The 25279-nt window shown below is 34.7% G+C and overlaps 1 non-coding gene across 1 annotated transcript; it reads right to left on the bottom strand.

Moving 5' to 3' along the window:
* Positions 1-8317: 8317 nt before the first annotated feature.
* LOC139895115 (small nucleolar RNA R71) lies at positions 8318-8424 on the bottom strand. Its single transcript, XR_011775581.1, has one exon. It is a non-coding gene; the product is annotated as a small nucleolar RNA R71 (small nucleolar RNA).
* Positions 8425-25279: the final 16855 nt, after the last annotated feature.

Raw genomic sequence — 25279 nt, 5'->3', positions numbered from 1 at the left:
GAACCACGTGCCGGTAGCACTATAAAATTTGGATGTGAACCATGTGCCGGTAGCATCAAGTGTGAACCACGTGCCAGTAGCACTATAAAATGAGGCTTGAACCACGTTCCGGTAGCACCAAAGTGTGAACCACGAGCCGGTAGCACTATAAAAGAGTGAGACTCAAATGCGTATGGTGTGAACCACGTGCTGGTAGCACCATAGCGTTATGGTTAACCATATTATGTTGTTGGATATTGTTTAGCATGCGATATATATATATATATATATATATATATATATATATATATATATATATATATACATTGTGTTGAGTATATGCTAATGTGGTGTTGTGATTATGTACGAGTTGTTAGCATTATGAGTATGACGGCATGCTATTTGAGTTATATTCTCGTAGGAGGTATTTGGTGGGTGCGAATGCAAATAGATGGGTTAGATATGTGTATGTATAATTGTTGCACTCACTAAGCTTTGCTTACCCTCTCGTTGTTTATCTTTTTATAGGCTCCGGCGTTGACAAGGGTAAGGGCATTCGATTGGATTAGAGATCCCGCTTGTTTGTTAGGGGACGCTTTTGGATGTTATAGCTTTTGGAGTTTGAAAGAGAATTGGGTAGTTTAACCCCAAACACCTTGCTCATAGTGTCGTTTGAAATTTAAACTTTTATGGTCGAACTTGTATGTTTTGGACAAAACTCGTAAAATGGCCAATGTGGGCCCCGTTTTTGTAAAACTCATTTTATGATTGAATCGTATGAGTTTTTCATATTAGAACATGTTGTGAAAAGCGTTTCATCTAAACATGTCAGGAAGTAGGAGATCTTTATTTGAAAATTTGCAAAACCGGACAGAACTTATTGGGGGCCTGTGCGCGCTGCGCACCCTGAGGTGGTGCGCGTGGCGCACTCTACTGTTGTAAAAAAAAAATGTTTCGCGTGTTCGGTTGGTTATTGGTTTGGGTTGTTACAAGTGGTATCAGAGCATGGTCTAAGGGATTTAGGCGACTTGAGATAGGTTCCTAGACTTAGACTTATTTGTGTATGCGCTTTATGCGGAACTTGTAGGAGACGGGTCGGACCGGGTGTTGATTAGTGTTTAGGTTTATGTGAACTAACCTTGCACTAATTGTTTTGTGTTATTTTAGCAATCATCAAGCGAGATAGACGTTGTACTAGCGAGTTAATGCGACGTGCTCGCGTAACAATGATTAGCTGCCATTGTTACGGGTTCAAATCGTGTCAAACAAGCGATGTACGACGATTGTTGAGCAAGATGGGGTAGTGTGGTGTATATGTATATACATATGTGTTAAGTCCTTTCGTTTCATTGTTTAATCTTTTCCGTTTTATAGAATGAAGATGAGAAATGGACACGACACCAATGATGGAAGTACGAGTGAGGACGTTGAGTTCACGGCCAAAGTTGAGGCCATCTTTAAACGTCAAAAAGCGGAGTTTCTCGAAGATGTTAAGAAGATGTTCCTAGATACGATTGACGAGCAACTAGTCAATGTGGTAAAGGAGCAAGTTAAGGCCGTTCTTCAAGAGGATAATGTGGGGAGACGGGACTTCTTCTATAAGAATTTCAAGGACTCTCAACCTCCCATCTTCGATGGTGAACGGGACCCACTTAAGAGTGCCCTTTGGATCTCCGATATGGAGAGGGCTTTTCGTACATGTGAATGCCCTCTCGATAAAAAGACGAGATATGGTTGTAGCATGTTAAGAGGCGATGCTAAATTGTGGTAGGATGCGAAAATCGAAGTCTATGGTGAAGAACAATGCATGGATTTTACTTGGGATGAGTTCAAGGCGGAGTTTTTTGATGAATACCGAACTTCGGCCGATCTTACAAGGCTTAGGGACGAGTTACGTTCCTTGAGGGAAGGGTCGATGGATTTGAACACTCTCAAATCCGTGTTTTTGTCTAAGACTCAATTTTGCTCGGAGTATGTCGGGAATGATAAAATGTTGAAAGAAGATTTCTATCGAATCTTGAATGATAGTTATCAAGAGAAGATTAGTGTGAACGTGGTAAAAAGTTTCGATGAGTTGTTTAATATGGCCAAAGGTTTTGAGGCGCTTGTGTTGAGAAAGAGTAGTTTTACTTTTGGTAAGAGGAAGTTCGAGAATTCGAGTCAATCAAACTTTTCCAACAAAAAGAACAAGAAGGGCTCCGAAGGTGCAAATAGCGTGAAGAAGGGTGACGCTCCGAGTTACGGGCCCACGTGTTTTAATTGTAAACAAAGAGGACACATGGCTCGTGATTGTACTAATGCGCCGAACAAAGTTACTTGTTATAATTGTGGTAAAGAAGGGCATAAGAGGCCGGAGTGTCCCGGTTTGAACACCGATCATGTTAAACGGTTGGAGAAAGCGGCGAGCACGGCTAGGGGTCGCAACTATTTGATGACGAATGAGGAGGCCAAGCAATCCAACGAAGTAGTTTCAGGTACTTTCATGGTTAACTCTAATCCGGCACGGATACTTTTTGATAGTGGTGCTAATTTGTCGTTTGTGTCTCCAAGATTTGTGCCTAAGTTAAATAAACCGCTAGTTAAGTTAAGTCGTCCGGTAGAAGTTGAAATTGCGGATGGCAAGACGGCGCTAGTGGTTGATGTGTGTAAAAATTGTGATGTTGTGTTTGGTGCCGAAAACTTTAAAATTGATCTCATTCCGATGACTTTGGGTGATTTTGATATCGTTGTTGGTATGGATTGGCTCGATCATAATAGAGCTGATATTGCATGTCATGATAAGTTTATTCGAGTAAAGACCCCAAGTGAGGGAGAGTTAATTATTCACGGTGATAAACGAAGAAGACTTGTGCCAATATGCACTTTTGCACGGGCACGTCATTTTCTTGTTAGTGGTGGCATGGCTTTTCTTGCCCATGTTGTTGATACTCAAGATGAGCCACCATCCATTCGTGAAATTCTGGTGGTGAATAAATTTGAAGACGTTTTTCAGGATGAGTTACCGGGTGTTCCGGCGGAAAGACAAGTTGAATTTCGCATTGAGTTGATTCCGGGGGCTACCCCCATTGCTAAAACTCCTTATCGTTTAGCACCGACGGAAATTCAAGAGTTGTTAAATCAAACCCAAGAGTTGCTTGAAAAGGGTTTTATTTGATCGAGTTCCTCACCATGGGGTGGTCCAGTTTTATTTGTGAAGAAGAAAGACGGTAGTATGCCGATGTGCATCGATTATCGGGAGTTAAATAAAGTGACGATCAAGAATCGTTATCCATTGCCTCGGATTGACGATTTGTTTGACCAACTCCAAGGTGCAACATATTTCTCTAAAATCGCCCTACGGTCCGGCTATCACCAAATGTGGGTCCGTGAGGAAGATATCGAGAAAACGGCTTTTCGAACGCGTTGATGTCGTAGCGTGGGGGTATGAAATAGTTTATATTTTTACTAGGAAAAGCGATACAAATTACACAAGTTTTAATTATTTATTTACAAATGGGATATACCTAAACCTTGCTACAACACTATAGGCAGTGTACCTAATCGTAGAGTAGTGTAGTTTTTAGTAAGCCCGGTTCGTTCCACAGGGAGCTGGCTTATTTCACACTATATTTTAAACAATTATATTCGTACAAAATATATTATATTAATAATATATAAAAGGGGGTTTTACCGTTTAATGACCATTTTGTCGATTTTATATTTTAAGCGAAGCGTAAAGTAAATTACGATATTTAACTAACAATATAAAATAAATAACAATAATTAAAATGACAATAAATAAAAGTACGAGGAAATATGAAATAAAATATATTATGCTTATTTAAACTTCCGTAACCATGATGGTTGACGTGTTGATTTTAGTTTTATGCCCATGGGTTAATTGTCCTTTGTCCTGGATTATTTAATATGTCCGTCTGGTTTTTGCCCATAACAGTCCATCGGTCATAAATTTAAAGTGCGAGTGTCCTTGTCAATTTATTCTTATACCCGAAGTCAAATATTCCAACTAATTGGGGACTTAAACTGTAACAAGGTTTTAATACTTTGTTTAATAATTACACCAGGATATCGACTGCGTGTAACCCAAGGTTTTAATACTTTGTTATCAATTATGCCAAGTGTCCTTGTACATAATTTCACCCCTGTTTTAATAATTCCATAGACTATTAATCCATTCCCGTGTCCGGTTAAATGAACGATTATTCGTACATATAAATACCACGCCCATCGTGTCCGATCGAGTGTATATAGTTATTTATAGGTACATCCAATTGTAAATCTTTATATTAAAATTAACAAACTATCATTTAGTTAAACAAATATAAAGCCCATTAATAGCCCATAGACTAATTTCCACAAGTGTCGTTCTTTTGTCCAAACCCCAATTATGGTACAAAGCCCAATTACCCAATTTTAATATTTTTAGCCCAACATCATGATTACTTCGTCTTAAATAAGCATAATAATAACTTAAGTACGAGACATTAATTTAAAAAGGAGAACATAGCTTACATTGATTATTTATCGCGTAGTGTTACACGGACAGAGCTCCGACTTTAAAACCCGTAAAATAACCTTTACATAACTCGAACTAATCTAATATAACACTAATCTATAATATATATATATATTATTGATAGTGCTCCAAATGAACATATATTTAGTAGCAATATCGTTCCAATATGTAAAGTTTTTAAATGTAATTTCCTTATTTTTAGTTGTAATAGTTAAATAAATAAGTGCGAAGACGAAAGACGCAAATCGCTCGAAAATGAAGATTTAAAGACAAAAACAAAGATTTGAAAGACCAAAACGTCCAAAAAGCTCAAATGTACAAGATACAATTCAAAAGGTTCAATTTATTGATGAGAAACGTCTAAAAATGACAAGAGTACAAGTTACAAAACGCAAAGTACAAGATATTAAATTATACGAAAGGACGTTCGAAAATTCGGAACCGGTACCCGAGCCAACTATCAACGCTCGACGCAACGGAGCTGAAAGTACAAGTAAACTATGCACAAGAATATAATATAATATTTAAATAATTCATAATAAGAATAATAATAAATAATAAAAAGTTGTTAATTGAGCATAGTTAAGGGGTCATAAGTGAAAATTTCAAATCAACATTTGCCTATAAAATGGAATTCACGTAGTAATGAAAAAGAACACCTTTCTTCATATTTCTTTCTCTCTTCTGTAATATGTAATATATATTTATATTATAATTTTAATATAAGTTAATTTTAATAATAAAGTTATGGTTTAGTTGGGTTATTGTAAGAAATGTTTTACGGGTTTTAAGTCGAAATTCTGTCCGTGCAACGCTACGCGATTAATCACCACTGTAAGCTATGTTCTTCCTTTTTAAATTAATGTATCGTAACTAAGTTATTATTATGCTTATTTGAGCCGAAGTAATCGTGATGTTGGGCTAAAATATTAAAAAGGGGTTATTGAACTTTGGACCATAATTAAGGTTTGGGCAAAAGACCGACACTTGTGGAAATTGAACTATTGACTATTAATAGATGGGGGGTATTGTCTAATTGAGTGACAACTCATTGGAGTCTGTCGAACCTATCTTCAAATTAATTAACCTAATAATTAATAATGATTATGGTTGTCCTATTTAGTGACGTTCATATGGAATCTGTTATAATCATTTAATTAATCAATTGGGTTGGGTAATTGATTATTCAAACTGATCAAGTGGGTAAATTAATATTCATATCTAATCAAAACAGGGGTGGATTACATACAGTGATAACTGGTGTAATTGTTGACAGAAGTGATAACTGCGTCACAGTTTAAATCCTTAATCAGTTGGAATATTTGACTTCGGGTATAAGGGTAATTTGACGAGGATACTCGCACTTTATATTTATGACCGATGGACTATTATGGACAAAAACCAGATAGATGTATCAAATAAACCAGGACAAAGGAGAATTAACCCATGGTAATAAATTAAAATCAACACGTCAAACATCATGATTACGGAAGTTTAAATAAGCATAATTCTTTTATTATATTTCTCATCGTATCTTTATTTACTGTCATTTTATTACTCGCAATTTTATTTACTGTCATTTTATTTATTGTCATTATTTTACGCACTTTAATTATCGTCATTTATCTTTACGCTTAAAATATAGAATCGACAAACCGGTCATTAAACGGTAAAACCCCCCTTTTATAATAATATTACTACTTATATAATTATATATATATTGTATAAATATAGTTAAAAATATAGTAAGTATCACCAGCTTCCTGTGGAACGAACCGGACTTACTAAAAACTACACTACTCTACGATTAGGTACACTGCCTATAGTGTTGTAGTAAGGTTTAGGTATATCCCATCCGTAAATTAATAAAACTTGTGTCATATTTTGTAGTATTTCCTAGTAAAAATAATAGTATTTTCGTACACCACGTGCAACACATCAAGTTTTTGGCGCCGCTGCCGGGGAGCGCTAAAACGCTATATTTTTAATTATAATAATATTGAAATAAAATATAATAATATAATAATATTGAAATAGAATATAATAATATTGAAATAGAATATAATAATATAATAATATTTTAGAATCAAAATTTGATACGTAAAGTTTTAAAAAGTCGTATTTATTAAATACTTCAGGGGTATATTATATAACTTATAATTAATAATTTCTATCATGTCGCTTTCATGTGAATAGTAAATTAATTAATTTATTTTCATTTACTATTCATGAATAGTAAATGAATTAAAAAAAAAGTTTTGAAAAAAAAATTATAATTATAAAAAAATTATTAATTTGTAAAAAAAAATCGTTTTTAAAAAAAAAAAAAAATCGTTTTTTTAAGAAAAAAAAAATTTCGTTTTTAAAAAAAAAAAAATTGTGTAAAAAAAATCATTTTTTTTAAAGAAAAAAATAATTCGTTTTAAAAAAAAATTGTAAAAAAAAATTGTTTTTTTAAAAAAAAATTTTAAAAAAAAACAAAAAAAAAAAAAGTTTTAAAAAAAATTTATATAAAAAAAATTTTTTTTTTTAAAAAAAAAAAATTTAAAATCCTTAAAAAACGAAATAAAAAAAAAATTAAAAAAAAAGTTTTTTTTTATTACCTTTAGATTTTTAGACTCTAGTTACAATTTTTAGTATTAAGTTTAGTTTTGCCATAGTTATTTTTATTTCTAGAATTTTTAGGTTTGCCGTAAAATCTCTTAAGTGCTTATTCCTTAGACTAAGATTTATGTGCTTTAGAATTTTGCGACGCCGTTTTTCGCGCTACTTTCTTATTTTTATTTTTCGACGCCTATTTTTCGACCTTTTTCGACGCGCAATCTTTTTCTTTCTTATTTCTCGCTATTCTAGTTTTAGGATAAGATTTTTATTCTACTTCTTATCTAAATTTCTTAAAATTACGAAAATTTATTTTAAGTGGTTAAATTGATAGACATCAAAATTTTCTGGTTCGTAGTAATAGTTGGATTTGTACGTGGACCGGGTTATTGGAGCCAAACAGTACTCAATTATATTGAGACCAAACGAATCCTGCCCCTCTGCTGCATCTTTTGGCTATTCGAAACGTGAGCAAAATCAGAAAAGTCTATTAATTGGACAACTTATATAAGTTTTTCTTATTTTTATAACTAATAGGATATTCCGTGAATGCACCGAGCAAAACGTTCACCACCTTTCATACGTTCACCACCTGTAACTCGATCAAGACATCTAGCCAATATTATTGCCGTTGATTTTTCTTTAGAATCATCATCTAGTCGACCAAGAACTCCAACTCAAATTTTCGATAATCCATCTTTTGAACCCGACCTCACAATTGAGAATCCGGAGAATATTCAGGGACAATTCCAAGATCCAGAACCACTAATCATTCCTCCTGAACCACAAACCATTAAATCAGAATCTTCTAGTGATTCGTATTCAACAAATTCAATTATGGAAAATCTGGAACCTCTAAGTATGGAAGATCGAATGAGAGCCACACGCACGGGACAAGGTCACGCCATTATTAAGCCAGAAGTTAATGCGCCAGATTATGAAATCAAAGGACAAATTCTACACATGGTAACTAACCAATGCCAATTCAGTGGTGCACCGAATGAAGATCCTAACGAACACCTTCGTACGTTTAAAAGAATTTGTACACTATTCAAAATCCGGGAAGTGGAAGATGAGCAGATCTATCTCATGTTGTTTCCCTGGACTTTAAAGGGAGAAGCTAAAGATTGGTTAGAATCGTTACCTGAAGGGGCGATTGACACATGGGATGTTTTAGTTGAGAAATTTCTTAAAAGATTCTTTCCGGCATCTAAAGCCGTGAGACTTCAAGGAGAAATTGTTACGTTCACACAAAAGCCAAATGAAACATTATATGAGGCGTGGACAAGATTCGGAAGGATGTTGAGAGGATGTCCTCAACACAGTTTAGACACTTATCATATAGTACAAATATTCTATCAAGGTGTCAACGTTGCTACACGAAAAGACATCGACATAACAGCTGGTGGTTCCATTATGAAGAAAACCGCAACTGAAGCTTACAAAATTATTGATAACACAGCCTCCCACTCTCATGAGTGGCACCAAGAGAAAGATATATATCTCTCATCTAAAGCGGCTAGAGCCGATTCTAGCCATAACTTTGATTCCGTTTCCGCAAAAATAGATGCTTTCGAGAGACGAATGGAAAAGATGAATAAAGATATTCACGCAATACGAATCAGTTGTGAGCAATGCGGTGGACCACACTTAATGAAAGACTGTCACATTGAACAAACGATGGAACAACGTAAGAATGTTGTCTACATGAACCAAAGGCTGGAAAATAGTTATCAGAATAATTATCAACCGCCAAGGCCAAACTTCAATCGAAATCAAAACATTCTTTACAATCCAAAAGGACCCGACAATAACTCGTATAACCAACAAGGTCCGAATAACCAACCAACTCAAAACAACACTTTCAATCAACAAAGACCTGGCTTGTATAAACCACCACAACAAACCGAGGAGAAGAAGTCAAATCTGGAAGAAGTGGTATTTAAGCTAGTTGAATCTCAAACACAATTTATTGAAACTCAAACCCAAACGAATGAGAGGTTTGATCAGTCATTTAGAACTCAACAAGCTTCCATTTTGAATCTAGAAAAACAAGTAGGTACTCTTGTTAGATTGATGAGTGAAAGGGAACAAGGAAAGCTACCGAGTAATAATGAAGTAAATCCTCGGAATGAAAATGTTAACATGATATCAACAAATTCTGAAAAACCAATACCAGAAGATGGGAAAGTTTTAGATGTAAGTAACAATGAAGAAGTTACAACACCACCACCACCCGAGTATGTAAAGCCAGTGGTGGCACCATACAGACCACCCATCCCGTTTCCAAGAAAAGGAGTTGAGTATGAGCAAGTAATAGGTAATAAAATTTGTGATACCTCTGGAAAGAAGAAGAAGAGGAATAAAAAAGTGCAAGAAACAAAAACAGTAGAAGTAAACCCGGTGAAGACAGTTCCACCAAATCCTCCACCTAGGGTAGGTGATCCGGGTGAATTTATTGTTCCTTGTCTACTTAGTGACTGTGTCATGTATGATGCACTAGCAGATTTAGGTTCAAGTGTGAGTGTTATGCCTCTTTCATTATATAAGAGATTAGGTGTAGGTGAGTTAACTCCAACGGATATGAGTGTTCGACTCCTTGATCAAACCATTAAGCACCCAGTTGGAATTGCTGACAACCTACCCGTTCAAGTAGATAATTTAACCTTTCTAGTCGAATTCATTGTCATTGACATAGAAGAGGACTCAAACGTTCCTCTAATTTTAGGTCGACCATTCTTAACGTCCACCGGGGCGTTGTTTGATGTAAGAAAGGGTAGAATGACACTTAGTAGTGGTGACAAATCGATCACCTTTATGATTCGAAAGTCTAAATCTCCACCAACCAAAACCGTTGAACCAGCGGAAACGATTGGTAAGAACCATGTTGTTTTACCAACTCCAACGGTAATGCTTAACAATAATAGAACGCCTAAGTGTGAGGAAAATGAAGTAACACCTAATGATGACATGATAACAAAGAACCCCGTTGTTGATACGAAATTAAATGATCCCGTTATTAATAGTTCAATGAAGAAACTTATTAAACGGATTCGCGATGCTAGAACCAAGGGGAACTTTAAGTTATGTAACCGGTTAGTATCCAATCTATCACCTAAAGAAAAGGAGAAACTAGTTGAAATTGTGGATATTACACAGGAATCCGACCAATGGCTTAAAGAAAAAGTCACGGATATGCAAGTTGATTATGGACCAAGAGAAATTGACGATGAAGTAAATCACAATTTCGACACCACATCTACCTAAGTGTGAGGAGATTCAAATATTCTAAAAAGAAAATGCTGTTTGGAGTTAGTTGTTATGTTCTCGTGTAGTTCCGAGAATGGAATCCGATTGGTCTTTTCCGCTAGCAGACACTAAAGAACTAGTTTTCTCCCCCCATTCTGATTTTTTTTTATTTTTTTTTTTGTAGGTTTTATATGAAATTAATATGCTTTTTAAATTTAAGTTTTGTGTGAATTTAAAAAAAAAATTTACTTTATTTCATTAAGTAAAAAAAATGATTTCTAAAATTCGTCGTGAGTTGAAGATTAGGTAGTTGAACCGAAATTACTTTAACCGAGGGCGGGACGAGAAATTTTGTTATCATTATTTTTAATTTAATTGATTTAAAGTATGTCAAAAAAATATTAGATTTTATAAATTTTTGAACGTGGGGTAATATACCCAACTTCAAAATTATGTATGTTTGTATTTTATGTTATATACAAAACAGGGTAAAATAACGCACTTTCAAAGACTGTCATTAAGTTCAGAAAAAGGTACTAATTTTGACGACAAGAAACAAAATATCAAATGTGAAATAACAACAATATGTTTGCAAACTCGGTATTTTTAATCATTTTTCTACACTAATCACCCTCATGAATTTAAATTTTTACTGATTTCTTGCAAATGAGGGCATTGCAAGATCTCAAGTGTGGGGAAGGGTTATAAATTCTTTCGGGTTTACACTTGTTTTAATTGCCAAATTTTGTGAAAATTTGAAAAAAATTTCAACTAAATGAATTCAAAATCATGTTTATACATATTTATGAACGATAAAACTAGGTGTTAATGCCGAAATTATTGTTACCTCGAGGACATAAATTGAGAAACAACCCAAAATGCTTGAATTCATTTAAAATGGGATAGAAGAGAATAAAAAGGCAAAGAAAAGAATAAATAAAAGCTAAGTGTGGGGAGAATGTACCAAGTTATTCAATTAAAAACTATCTATCACATTTTTGTATAAGAATTATTGCAGGTACTTTTGCTTTGGACGATACTAATCAGTTTTACCCGATTTACTGTAATATATTTTAAAGAAAGATGGATCTACACGATGAATCAATTCTATCATTAAAAGGAAGTAAAGTCTTCCGAAAAAGACACGCGCTTCTTGATTTAGGTCATGAAGTTGTCGTCCAGACCAGCTGTAGGTTGACGAAAAATCTAGAAAAGTCATCTCTAAAATCAGCAGGAAATCCACGGACCTCAGCATCAAACAGGGTCGCCAAGTGGTCAGATTTATCCTAACCATGAGAAGGATTTATCTCGCATAATGGGGGGGCACCGTGCAAATTAGCTTGATAAGACTAATGAATCAAATCCCCAGAAAGGATAATCTCCTTAAAGATCAAAAATCAGCTTTTAAGACTGATATTACTCAATCCTAGAGATTGACCTTAAAGATTGAGAATTACAAACTCATGGAATTCAATGATATCTAAACTCGAGCTTGAACGAGAAAATATTTTGATCAAAAATAAAACCGATTTGTTTTCTGAAAACCTATTTTCAATGCGTTCATTACCATTGAACGTAAAATCCTGAGAATTCATTGGAATTCATTAGGTCACCTGAACCAAATCGGGTGTCAACCGTAAGAACGGTGGTTGCATAGCATGGTCGGAGACAGGACCTTGTGCCAGACCGAAAAATCATAGGATGATCTTTACTATCGCTCCTACCAAGGATAGTTCTAGCATCTGACATGTTAAAAGACCATAATCATCTGCATGTCACGGGACATTGCCTTAACAGTTTCTTGTTCATCGCTTTCCTTTACAACCGGACGGTAGTTTGCCGAAAGGTAATATACGGAACAAGTAAACTGGATGTGTGCTTTCCGATACCGGGATAGCAGTGGATTACACGAACCTAAATGTTTTTAGCCAAAATATTGATCCACAAATATATTTTGCAACACCAATGGTGGATCAAATCAGAAAACTTATCTAGGGTAAAAGCTAGATTGAATTTTCAAAAGATCAAATGTTTTCATAAAGATCCTATTTCCTAAAGGATCTAAATTTTTATAGTCATGTGGGACTGTAAACCGCCTTTCAAATGCGCACTTTGCTTTGGAAACCGAAAGTAAATCGGCTATTTGATTGCAAGTGTCGTTGACCTAAACCCGAGGCAACTGTGGATGACACACCCACCTTTAACCATCATTACTGTCATTGTTTATACCGCTATATCAAAATCACTGATGTACAAAATGTGATGAATAAAAAAGTGATTCATGTATGTTTTTATTTCAAGTTCTGTATTGCTTGAGGACAAGCAACGCTCAAGTGTGGGGATATTTGATAGTGCTCCAAATGAACATATATTTAGTAGCAATATCGTTCCAATATGTAAAGTTTTTAAATGTAATTTCCTTATTTTTAGTTGTAATAGTTAAATAAATAAGTGCGAAGACGAAAGACGCAAATCGCTCGAAAATGAAGATTTAAAGACAAAAACAAAGATTTGAAAGACCAAAACGTCCAAAAAGCTCAAATGTACAAGATACAATTCAAAAGGTTCAATTTATTGATGAGAAACGTCTAAAAATGACAAGAGTACAAGTTACAAAACGCAAAGTACAAGATATTAAATTATACGAAAGGACGTTCGAAAATTCGGAACCGGTACCCGAGCCAACTATCAACGCTCGACGCAACGGAGCTGAAAGTACAAGTAAACTATGCACAAGAATATAATATAATATTTAAATAATTCATAATAAGAATAATAATAAATAATAAAAAGTTGTTAATTGAGCATAGTTAAGGGGTCATAAGTGAAAATTTCAAATCAACATTTGCCTATAAAATGGAATTCACGTAGTAATGAAAAAGAACACCTTTCTTCATATTTCTTTCTCTCTTCTGTAATATGTAATATATATTTATATTATAATTTTAATATAAGTTAATTTTAATAATAAAGTTATGGTTTAGTTGGGTTATTGTAAGAAATGTTTTACGGGTTTTAAGTCAAAATTCTGTCCGTGCAACGCTACGCGATTAATCACCACTGTAAGCTATGTTCTTCCTTTTTAAATTAATGTATCGTAACTAAGTTATTATTATGCTTATTTGAGCCGAAGTAATCGTGATGTTGGGCTAAAATATTAAAAAGGGGTTATTGAACTTTGGACCATAATTAAGGTTTGGGCAAAAGACCGACACTTGTGGAAATTGAACTATTGACTATTAATAGATGGGGGGTATTGTCTAATTGAGTGACAACTCATTGGAGTCTGTCGAACCTATCTTCAAATTAATTAACCTAATAATTAATAATGATTATGGTTGTCCTATTTAGTGACGTTCATATGGAATCTGTTATAATCATTTAATTAATCAATTGGGTTGGGTAATTGATTATTCAAACTGATCAAGTGGGTAAATTAATATTCATATCTAATCAAAACAGGGGTGGATTACATACAGTGATAACTGGTGTAATTGTTGACAGAAGTGATAACTGCGTCACAGTTTAAATCCTTAATCAGTTGGAATATTTGACTTCGGGTATAAGGGTAATTTGACGAGGATACTCGCACTTTATATTTATGACCGATGGACTATTATGGACAAAAACCAGATAGATGTATCAAATAAACCAGGACAAAGGACAATTAACCCATGGTAATAAATTAAAATCAACACGTCAAACATCATGATTACGGAAGTTTAAATAAGCATAATTCTTTTATTATATTTCTTATCGTATCTTTATTTACTGTCATTTTATTACTCGCAATTTTATTTACTGTCATTTTATTTATTGTCATTATTTTACGCACTTTAATTATCGTCATTTATCTTTACGCTTAAAATATAGAATCGACAAACCGGTCATTAAACGGTAAAACCCCCCTTTTATAATAATATTACTACTTATATAATTATATATATATTGTATAAATATAGTTAAAAATATAGTAAGTATCACCAGCTCCCTGTGGAACGAACCGGACTTACTAAAAACTACACTACTCTACGATTAGGTACACTGCCTATAGTGTTGTAGCAAGGTTTAGGTATATCCCATCCGTAAATTAATAAAACTTGTGTCATATTTTGTAGTATTTCCTAGTAAAAATAATAGTATTTTCGTACACCACGTGCAACACATCAATTATATATATTTATTTATATTATACTATGGAGTATTATTATTATTTTGTTATTTTTACTCGCAAAATTCGTGACCTTTTATAGGCATTTTGGAATTTGGCAGCTCCGCGAGTCGTGGAGTTTTTGGCCTTCAAACTCCGCGAGTCGTGGAGTTTGAAAATCCACCTCACAAACTTTTGGCTCCTAGCTTGTCGAGATAATAAATATATAAATATAAAATATAAATAATTAAAATAATTATTTATATATTATATTATATTCTTGTGCATAACTGACTTGTAATTTTTGGTCCGTTGCATCGGGCGTTGATAGTTGACTCATGTCCCGGTTCCGGATTTTCGAACGTCCTTGCGTACAATTTAATATCTTGTACTTTGCGTTCCGCAACTTGTACTTTTGTCATTTTTAGAAGTTTCTTATCATTAAATTGAACCACTTGGATTGTATCTTGTACATTTGAGCTTTTTGGTCATGTGCGTCTTCAAATTGTCGTTTTCGCCTTTTGTCTTCGCACTTATTTAATATAAACGGTTACAACTTAAAATAGGACAATTACAACTAAATAATTTACATGTTGGGAGAATATTTCTACTAAATATATGTTCATTTGGAGCACTATCAAATATCCCCACACTTGAACGTTGCTTGTCCTCAAGCAATACAGAACTTGAAATATAATACATCACACGAATCACTTCTTTATTCTTCACACTTTATACATTAGTGATTTTGAGATGGTGGTATGAACAATGGTAGTAACGATAGAACCATGGTTAAAGGTGGGTGTGTCATCCACAGTTACCTCGGGTTTAGGTCAACGACACTTGCAATCAAATAGCCGATTTACTTTCAGTTTTCAAAGCGAAGTGCACATTTGAAAGGCGGTTTACAGTCCCACATGACTATGAAAATTTAGATCCATTAGGAAATTGGATTTTTATGAAAACATTTGATCTTTTGAAAATTCAAGCTAGATTTTACCCTAGACAAGTTTTCCGGAATAACCCTTCACCGGTGTTTGCAAAATATTTTTGTGGGTTTTGTGGGTTTCAGATTTGAAAATTTTAGCTTAAAACTTATGATTTTGTGTCACCCACTTGCTAACCTTGTATTAGGAAAGCAACACGTCCAGTTTACTTGTCCCGTATATTACCTTTCGGCAAACTACCGTCCGATTGTAAAGGAAAGCGTTGAACAAGCAACTGTTAAGGCAATGTCTAATGACATGCTTTTGATTATGGTCTATAAACATGTCGGATGCTAGTACTATCCTTTGTAGGAGCAATAGTAAAGCTCACCCTATATTTTTTTGGTCTGGCACAAGGTCCTGTCTCCGACCATGCTATGCAACCACCGTTCTTACGGTTGACACCCAATTTGGTTCGGGTGACCTAATGAATTCCAGGTGAATTTCTAGGATTTTACGTTCAATGGTAATGAACGCATTGAAAATGGTTTTTCAGAAAACAAATCGATTTATAATTTTGATCAAAATATTTTCTCGTTCAAGCTCGAGTTTAGATATCATCGAATTCCATGAGTTTGTAATTCTCAATCTTTAAGGTCAATCTCAAGGATTGAATAATATCAGTCTTAAAAGCTGATTTTTAATCTTTAAGGAGATTATCCTTTCTGGGGATCTGATTCATTAGTCTTATCAAGCTAATTTGCACGGCGCCCTCCCCATTTTTCGAGACAGATCCTCTCATGGTTAGGATAAGTCTGACCACTTGGCGACCCTGTTTTATGCTGAGGTCCGTGGATTTCCTGCTGATTTTAGTGTTGACTTTTCTAGATTTTTCGTCAACCTACAGCTGGTCTGGACGACAACTTCTTCACCTAAATCAAGAAGCGCGTTTCTTTTTCGGAAGACTTTACTTCCTTTAAATGATGGAATTGATTCATCGTGTAGATCCATCTTTCATTACAGTAAATCGGGTAAAACAGTTAATTTAGTCCAAAACAAAAGCACCTGCAATAAACTTTACAGAAACATGTGATAGATAGTTTTTAATTGAATAACTTGGTACATTCTCCCCACACTTAGTTTCTTTCTTTGCCTTTTTATTCTCCTTTATTCCATTTTAAATGAATTCAAGCGTTTTAGGGTGTTTCTCAATTTATGTCCTTTCCGAGGTAATGATAATTTCGGTATTAACACCTAGTTTTCACCGTTCATAAATATATATAAACATGATTTTAAATTCATTTAGTTGAAAAATTTTCAAATTTTCATAAAATTTGGCAAATAAACCAAGTATAAACCCGAGAGAATTTATAACCCTTCCCCACACTTGAGATCATGCAATGCCCTCATTTGCATGAAATCAGACTATAATTATAAATTCATGAGGGTGATTAGTGTAGAAAAGTAATTAAAAATACCCAGTTTGTAATTACAAAGCTCGTCGAATGATAGATGGCGCGCCTCATCGTTCATTCCTTCTTTTGTTATTTCACACATGTTTTTCTTCAAAAACGATTGCGTTTCTGAACTGTTTGCTAATATTTGAAAATGCGTCTTTTACCCTAATTGTGCATTTTTATTAACGAGTTATGCACTAACCCGAACCCCTAATTTAACGTTAAGTGGGGTTAGACTTCCCCACACTTAGCTGACGACATGTGAAGTCGGTAGAATGAGTTCCACGAATTAGAGTAGTGAGCCAGTTATTTACATTTCGGGTGGTGTATAATATATCAATGTGTTTAAAGTTTAGACTCACCAGATCGTTACTACTTAATTCTTTTTTAAGTGTAGCTTTTAGTAAATGGATATGTCTCTTTTCTGGTTCTTGGTCAAATGGATCGATATACACCGACATACTTATTTCTATAGGGTGGACAATTCCTAATATTTCCTTCCTTTTATTCTAAGGATCAAAGTTTTCACCTCTATTACCCAATTGGGTGAAATTCGAGGTGTCATTATCTATTACAGCTCGTAGTTCATTTCCGGTGGATGACTCGTCTATTGAGAATATTGGGTTGGAAGGTTGTGGAATGGTGAAGTTCGGTTTGGCCTCGGGGGTAAAATTTTCAACGTTATCGTATTCCCAAGAGTACCAATTTGTCACCCTTACTTCTTCTTTATCCATTGATGGATCGATGATTTCGTCGGTAGAGGCTAATGTGTCGATATGTTGTGAAATTGGTAAGACTGAATAAAAAGTATCATCGGGATAATTGGTGATTTCGGAGCTCTCAAATTCATCAAAATTCGATGATATGAGATTTTCTTGCACAATACTCCTCAGATCAACAGGTGTGTAGTCTGATAGAGTTTCAGCTTGCCGGTTTACAAACTCTCTCATTTGTTCATTTTGAGCATTGAGTTCTTCGAGTTTGATTTTCATATTGTCTAATAAATTTTCAGACACGTAATTTTCCTCGTCTACTGGTTGTTGAGTTTGGAAATATTCTTGGGAATAATCCCAATTTGAATTGTATTCTTCATAATCATTCCATTCAGGTTCCGTGGGTGCGTAATTTTCCATAGGAACGTAATAATAACATTCCTATGTTGAGTGATAATCTCCACAGATTTCACAACCAGTTATTGTTTCGTCATTCGTGATCCAAGATTGACCGAACGAATTGTCATCAACACCCGTTTGAGAGTATTGATTTAATTGATTTTGGATATCAAAAAGAGTTTCCATAGCCTTATTTTCAAAATTTTCCATTTTATTGCGATGGCTAAATTTTAGCTACATTGTGGTGCATTTACTAATTATCCTATTAGTTATAAAAATAGAAAAACTTATATAAGTTGTCCAATTAATAGACTTTTCTGCTTTTGCCCACGTTTCGAATAGCCAAAAGATGCAGCAGGGAGCCAGAACCCTTTAAATCGGAAGCTCACAACTCAGCCACTAACAAATCCAACTATTACTACGAAGCAGAAAATTGTCAACGTCCATTAATTTAACCACTTAAATAATTTTTCTTTCCTTTTGAGATAGTAGATAAGAAATAGAGAAAATTTCTAAGTCCTAAAAACTAAAGCGTCGAGAAATAAGAAAGAAAAAGAATGCGCGTCGAAAAACGTCGAAAAATAAAAATAAGAAAGTAGCGAGTCGTGACTTAAAAGGCACTAAAATTTTAAAATCGTCGCAAAATTCTAAAGCACCTAAATCTTAGTGTAAAGAAATAGCACTTAAGGGATTTTACGGCAAAGCCTAAGAATCTATACATATAAAATAACTACGGAAAAACTAATTTTAAAACTAATTGCGAACGAAAAATATATAAAATATTACGATTACACTAAATAAAAGGATACAAATTATAAAAAGTGATAAAATTACTTATTTTTATAAAAAATATTATTTTTATATTTTTATTTTTATATTTTATGAAAGTATTAATTTTTTATATATTAAAACTAAATATAATTAATTATAACTAATTAATTTAAAAACTTAAACTAAATAATAATAATAATAAAGTAATTAGGGTTAAATAATAATATAATTAATAATACCCCGTAATTAATGCGAAATAGGGTTTCTGGTCAGGCTGGTCAGGGCGGCTCCGCGAGTCGTGGAGTTTTAAGCCTGCAAATTCCGCGAGTCGTGGAGTTTGAAAAAAACATTTTTTTTTTGATTTTTGATTTTAAATTTTATATTGTTTTTCTAAAAATATATAAAAATATATTTTTACAAAAATAAATTAAAAATATAGCGTTTCGCCGAGTCCCCGGCAGCGGCGCCAAAAACTTGATGTCGTAGCGTGGGGGTATGAAATAGTTTATATTTTTACTAGGAAAAGCGATACAAATTACACAAGTTTTAATTATTTATTTACAAATGGGATATACCTAAACCTTGCTACAACACTATAGGCAGTGTACCTAATCGTAGAGTAGTGTAGTTTTTAGTAAGTCCGGTTCGTTCCACAGGGAGCTGGCTTATTTCACACTATATTTTAAACAATTATATTCGTACAAAATATATTATATTAATAATATATAAAAGGGGGTTTTACCGTTTAATGACCGGTTTGTCGATTTTATATTTTAAGCGAAGCGTAAAGTAAATGACGATATTTAACTAACAATATAAAATAAATAACAATAATTAAAATGACAATAAATAAAAGTACGAGGAAATATGAAATAAAATATATTATGCTTATTTAAACTTCCGTAACCATGATGGTTGACGTGTTGATTTTAGTTTTATGCCCATGGGTTAATTGTCCTTTGTCCTGGATTATTTAATATATCCGTCTGGTTTTGTCCATAATAGTCCATCGGTCATAAATTTAAAGTGTGAGTGTCCTCGTCAATTTATTCTTATACCCGAAGTCAAATATTCCAACTAATTGGGGACTTAAACTGTAACAAGGTTTTAATACTTTGTTTAATAATTACACCAGGATATCGACTGCGTGTAACCCAAGGTTTTAATACTTTGTTATCAATTATGCCAAGTGTCCTTGTACATAATTTCACCCCCGTTTTAATAATTCCATAGACTATTAATCCATTCCCGTGTCCGGTTAAATGAACGATTATTCGTACATATAAATACCCCGCCCATCGTGTCCGATCGAGTGTATATGGTTGTTTATAGGTACATCCAATTGTAAATCTTTATATTAAAATTAACAAACTATCATTTAGTTAAACAAATATAAAGCCCATTAATAGCCCATAGACTAATTTCCACAAGTGTCGTTCTTTTGTCCAAACCCCAATTATGGTACAAAGTCCAATTACCCAATTTTAATATTTTTAGCCCAACATCATGATTACTTCGTCTTAAATAAGCATAATAATAACTTAAGTACGAGACATTAATTTAAAAAGGAGAACATAGCTTACATTGATTATTTATCGCGTAGTGTTACACGGACAGAGCTCCGACTTTAAAACCCGTAAAATAACCTTTACATAACCCGAACTAATCTAATATAACACTAATCTATATTATATATATATATATATATATATATATATATATATATATATATATATATATATATATATATATATATATATATATATATATATATATATATATATATATATATATATTATATTTATTTATATTATACTACGGAGTATTATTATTATTATGTTATTTTTACTCGCAGAATTCGTGACCTTTTATAGGTATTTTGGAATTTGGCAGCTCCGCGAGTCGTGGAGTTTTTAGCCTTCAAACTCCGCGAGTCGTGGAGTTTGAAAATCCAGCTCACAAACTTTTGGCTCCTAGCTTGTCGACATAATAAATATATAAATATAAAATATAAATAATTAATATAATTATTTATATATTATATTATATTCTTGTGCATAACTGACTTGTAATTTTTGGTCCGTTGCGTCGGGCGTTGATAGATGACTCATGTCCCGGTTCCGGATTTTCGAACGTCCTTGCGTACAATTTAATATCTTGTACTTTGCGTTCCGCAACTTGTACTTTTGTCATTTTTAGACGTTTCTTATCAATAAATTGAACCACTTGGATTGTATCTTGTACATTTGAGATTTTTGGTCATTTGCGTCTTCAAATCGTCGTTTTCGCCTTTTTTCTTCGCACTTATTTAATATAAACGATTACAACTTAAAATAGGACAATTACAACTAAATAATTTACATGTTGGGAGGATATTGCTACTAAATATATGTTCATTTGGAGCACTATCACGCGTTATGGGCATTTTGAATTTGTAGTTATGCCTTTTGGTCTTACGAATACACCGGCGGCATTCATGGATCTTATGAACCGAGTGCCAACCTATGTTGGACAAGTCGGTAATTGTGTTCATTGACGACATACTTGTCTATTCGAAGAGTATGAAGGAACATGAACATCATTTGCGGTGCGTGTTAAGGACGTTGCGGAAGGAGAAGTTGTATGCTAAATTCTCCAAATGTGAATTTTGGCTAAGGGAAGTTCAATTCTTTGGCCATATTGTGAACGAAAATGGTATTCAAGTAGATCAGGGGAAGATAGAGACGGTAAAGAGTTGGGGACGACCGACTACGCCTACGAAAATCCGAAGTTTTCTCGGATTGGCCGGTTATTATCGTCGGTTTATCCAAGATTTTTCTAAAATTGCTTCTCCATTGACGAAATTGACGAGAAAGAACGCTAGATTTAATTGGGAAAACGAGCAAGAGATTTCTTTTCAATTGTTAAAAGAGAAGTTATGTCAAGCTCCGGTGCTGGTTTTGCCGGAAGGTGTAGAAGACATGACGGTTTATTGTGATGCATCTTTAAATGGGATCGGTTGTGTTCTAATGCAAAGAGGTAAAGTCATCGCTTATGCCTCTCGACAATTAAAGGAACACGAAACGAGATATCCGACTCATGATCTTGAGTTGGCGGAGGTTGTTCATGCGTTAAAATTTTGGCGCCATTACTTGTATGGTGTCAAGTGTACGATTTATTCGGATCACAAGAGTTTGAAACATCTTTTTGATCAAAGAGATTTGAATTATCGTCAACGTAGATGGATGGATGTGGTGAAAGACTACGATTGTGAAATACTTTATCATCCGGGTAAGGCAAATGTGGTCGCGAATGCATTAAGTCGAAAGAGTCATCATCCGGCGATACGAGTAGGATCGTTACGTATGATTATTACTAACAATTTCCTTGTAAAGCTTGGTGAGACTTAAATCGAAGCTTTTGTTAACAATAAGCATGAGGAACGAATCGTGGGACAAATGGAGTTCATTACTTTAGGCCCGCACGGTTTGTTATCCTTTCAAGGAAGGATATGGGTGAATAGAATGTGGGATTACCGACGAGTGCTACTTGATGAGGCACATATGTCAAAGTATTCCATTCATCCAGACACGACGAAGATGTATCTTGATTTGAAGAAAGAGTATTGGTGGCCGGGCATGAAACGTGATGTTGTAAAGTATGTTGAACAATGTGTCACGTGTTTGCAAGTTAAAGCCTAACACCAAAAGCCGTATGGTAAGTTACAACCGTTGGAAATTCCGAAATGGAAATGGGAGCACATTACCATGGATTTCATTACAAAATTACCAAAGACGGCGTGAACCCAATTTGACTCGATTTGGGTAATAGTTGATCGATTGACGAAGAGTGCCTTGTTTCTTCTCATTCGGGAAGCGATATCATCGGAGACTTTGGCTAAGTTGTTTATCAAGGAGGTGATATCGAGACACGGGGTTCCTATATCTATTATTTCGGATCGAGATACCCGTTTCACATCTCGGTTTTGGGAAAAGTTTCATGAAGATATGGGCACACAATTGAAATTGAGCATGGCGTATCATCCTCAAATGGACGGTCAAACAGAACGTACTAATCAAACTTTGGAGGATATGTTACGGGCGTGTATTATTGATTTCGGTGGTAGTTGGGATGAGCACTTACCTTTGGTGGAATTCTCGTACAATAATAGTCATCATATTAGTATCGGGATGCCACCTTACGAGATGCTCTATGGGCGTAGATGTCGAACCCCGATTTGTTGGGGTGAAGTGGGCCAAAGAGAAATCGGGAGTACCGATTTGGTTTTGGAGACGAATAGCAAGATTGATATGATTCGGGATCATTTGAAAAAGGCGCAAGATAGACAAAATTCATATGCCGACAAGCGTAGACGAATGATCGAATTTCAAGAAGGTGACATGGTGATGCTTAAGGTTTTGCCATGGAAAGGTATTATTCGGTTTCGAAAACGGGGATAGTTAGCTCCTTGGTTTATTGGGCCATTCAAGGTTTTAGCTCGTGTTGGTGAAGGCGTGTATCATTTGGAATTACCCGAAGAACTTGAGGGGATCCATAATACATTTCATGTTTCCCATCTCCGTAAGTGTCTTGCGGATGATTCTTCTTGGGTGCCTTTAGACGAGATTGAGCTAAATAATAAGTTAGAGTATATTGAGGAGCCGATTGCTATACTCGATGAGAAGGTCAAAAGGTTGAGAAATAAAGAAGTGAGAACTTTTAAAGTTCAATGGCGTCGTAGTAAAGGTTTCGAATTTACTTGGGAGCCCTAAGAGTTTGTGTTAGTTTATCTTCCCTCTTGTCATGCAGCTTGGATCGCGAGGACGCGCTCCGATTCAAGTGGGGGAGAGTTGTAAGACCCTAATAATAATTGTACACCAGTGTAATTATGGTACATGAAGTGTAGGTGACTTTGTATATTAAAACAGAGGTCAGAGAGTGATCTGGGCTGGGTGCGCTCAGCGCACACATTGTTTTAATTAGATATTTTGATGGGCTTTTTGGTAATTTCACTTGTGGACGAGTTGGAGGCCAGTAGGTCAGATCTTGGGGTGTCATTCACTCCATTTCCAACAACCTTATCTTATTTACTTCAATTTTAGAGAGAGAGTGAGATTCTTGTGTGAGAAAGCTCAAGCAAAGGAAGAAGGAGCGAGTCTTGAGTCTTAGCTCGAGTTATAAAGTTGTTCATCTCTTCTCTAGCTATGTTTTGGATGTAGTGGTATGTTCTAACTTTAATTTCCTTACTTTGATTTTGTGTAAGGGTTAGGGTTTGGGATAGTGATGAACATAAAACCCATATTTAATGATTTTGGGTGTTCTTGGGTAAGATGGAGTCATGAAGACTCAATGGTAACTAACCTAGGGTTTCAAAGTGTTAATCGATGTTTATGAGTCCTAATTGGTTAGTTAATCACTAGCATACCTAGTTAATTAGTAAACGGGTGTTAGATGGGTTAGTGGATGACCCGAAATGGGTGTTTTGACTTTAAATTAGTTAAAAAGCTAACGATTTACCTAGTTGGGAAATATGGGTATGAAATACCCTAAATGAGTAATAGTTAGTGTTGATGGACTTTAAACACAAGCTTTTAAGTGATTAATGTTGGTCTTAACCCTTAAGGGGCGGTTTTAGTGAAAATGGGGCATTTAATGCATCTAAGTCATTAATTGCACATGAGTGAAGTTTTGGTATTTTAGTCCAACAAGTTTGTTTGTTGATCGAGTACTTATTGCATTAGGTACTTGGCTTTGAAGCTTGCGGAAGGATAAAACCATCACCAAATCTTTAAGGTGAGTGGAATAATTATGCGTACATGTATATGGCGTGTTTATTTGTGAATGTTATGGTATGAACCACGTGTCGGTAGTGCCATAACATGTATGTGACGAGTATTATGATGTGAACCACGTGCCGGTAGCATCAAGTGTGAACCACGTGCCGGTAGCAAGTGTAATTGTTGCACTCACTAAGCATTGCTTACCCTCTTGTTGTTTATCTTTTTATAGGCTCCGGCGTTGACAAGGGTAAGGGCATTCGATTGGATTATAGATCCCGCTTGTTTGTTAGGGGACGCTTTTAGATGTTATAGCTTTTGGAGTTTGACCGAGAATTGGGTAGTGTAACCCCAAACACCATGCTCATAGTGTCATTTGGAATTTAAAATTTTATGGTCGAACTTGTATGTTTTGGACGAAACTCGTAAAATGGCCAATGTGGGCCCCGTTTTTGTAAAACTTATTTTATGATTGAATCGTATGAGTTTTTCATATTAGAACATGTTGTGAAAAGCGTTTCGTCTAAAATGTCGGGAAGTGGGAGATCTTTATTTGAAAATTTGCAAAACCGGACAGAACTGATTGGGGCCCTGTGCGCGCCGCGCACCCTGAGGTGGTGCGCGTGGTGCACTCTACTATTGTAAAAAAAAAAATTGTTTCGCGTGTTCGGTTGGTTATTGGTTTGGGTTGTTACAATTATTATTAACATTATTACTAATAAAAGTTACCATTTAATATTACTAAAACAATTAAAAATTTCA

Source organism: Rutidosis leptorrhynchoides, chromosome 2, assembly GCF_046630445.1.
Source record: "Rutidosis leptorrhynchoides isolate AG116_Rl617_1_P2 chromosome 2, CSIRO_AGI_Rlap_v1, whole genome shotgun sequence".
Taxonomy (NCBI): Eukaryota; Viridiplantae; Streptophyta; class Magnoliopsida; order Asterales; family Asteraceae; genus Rutidosis; species Rutidosis leptorrhynchoides.
This window is presented reverse-complemented; position numbering and strand designations above follow the sequence as displayed.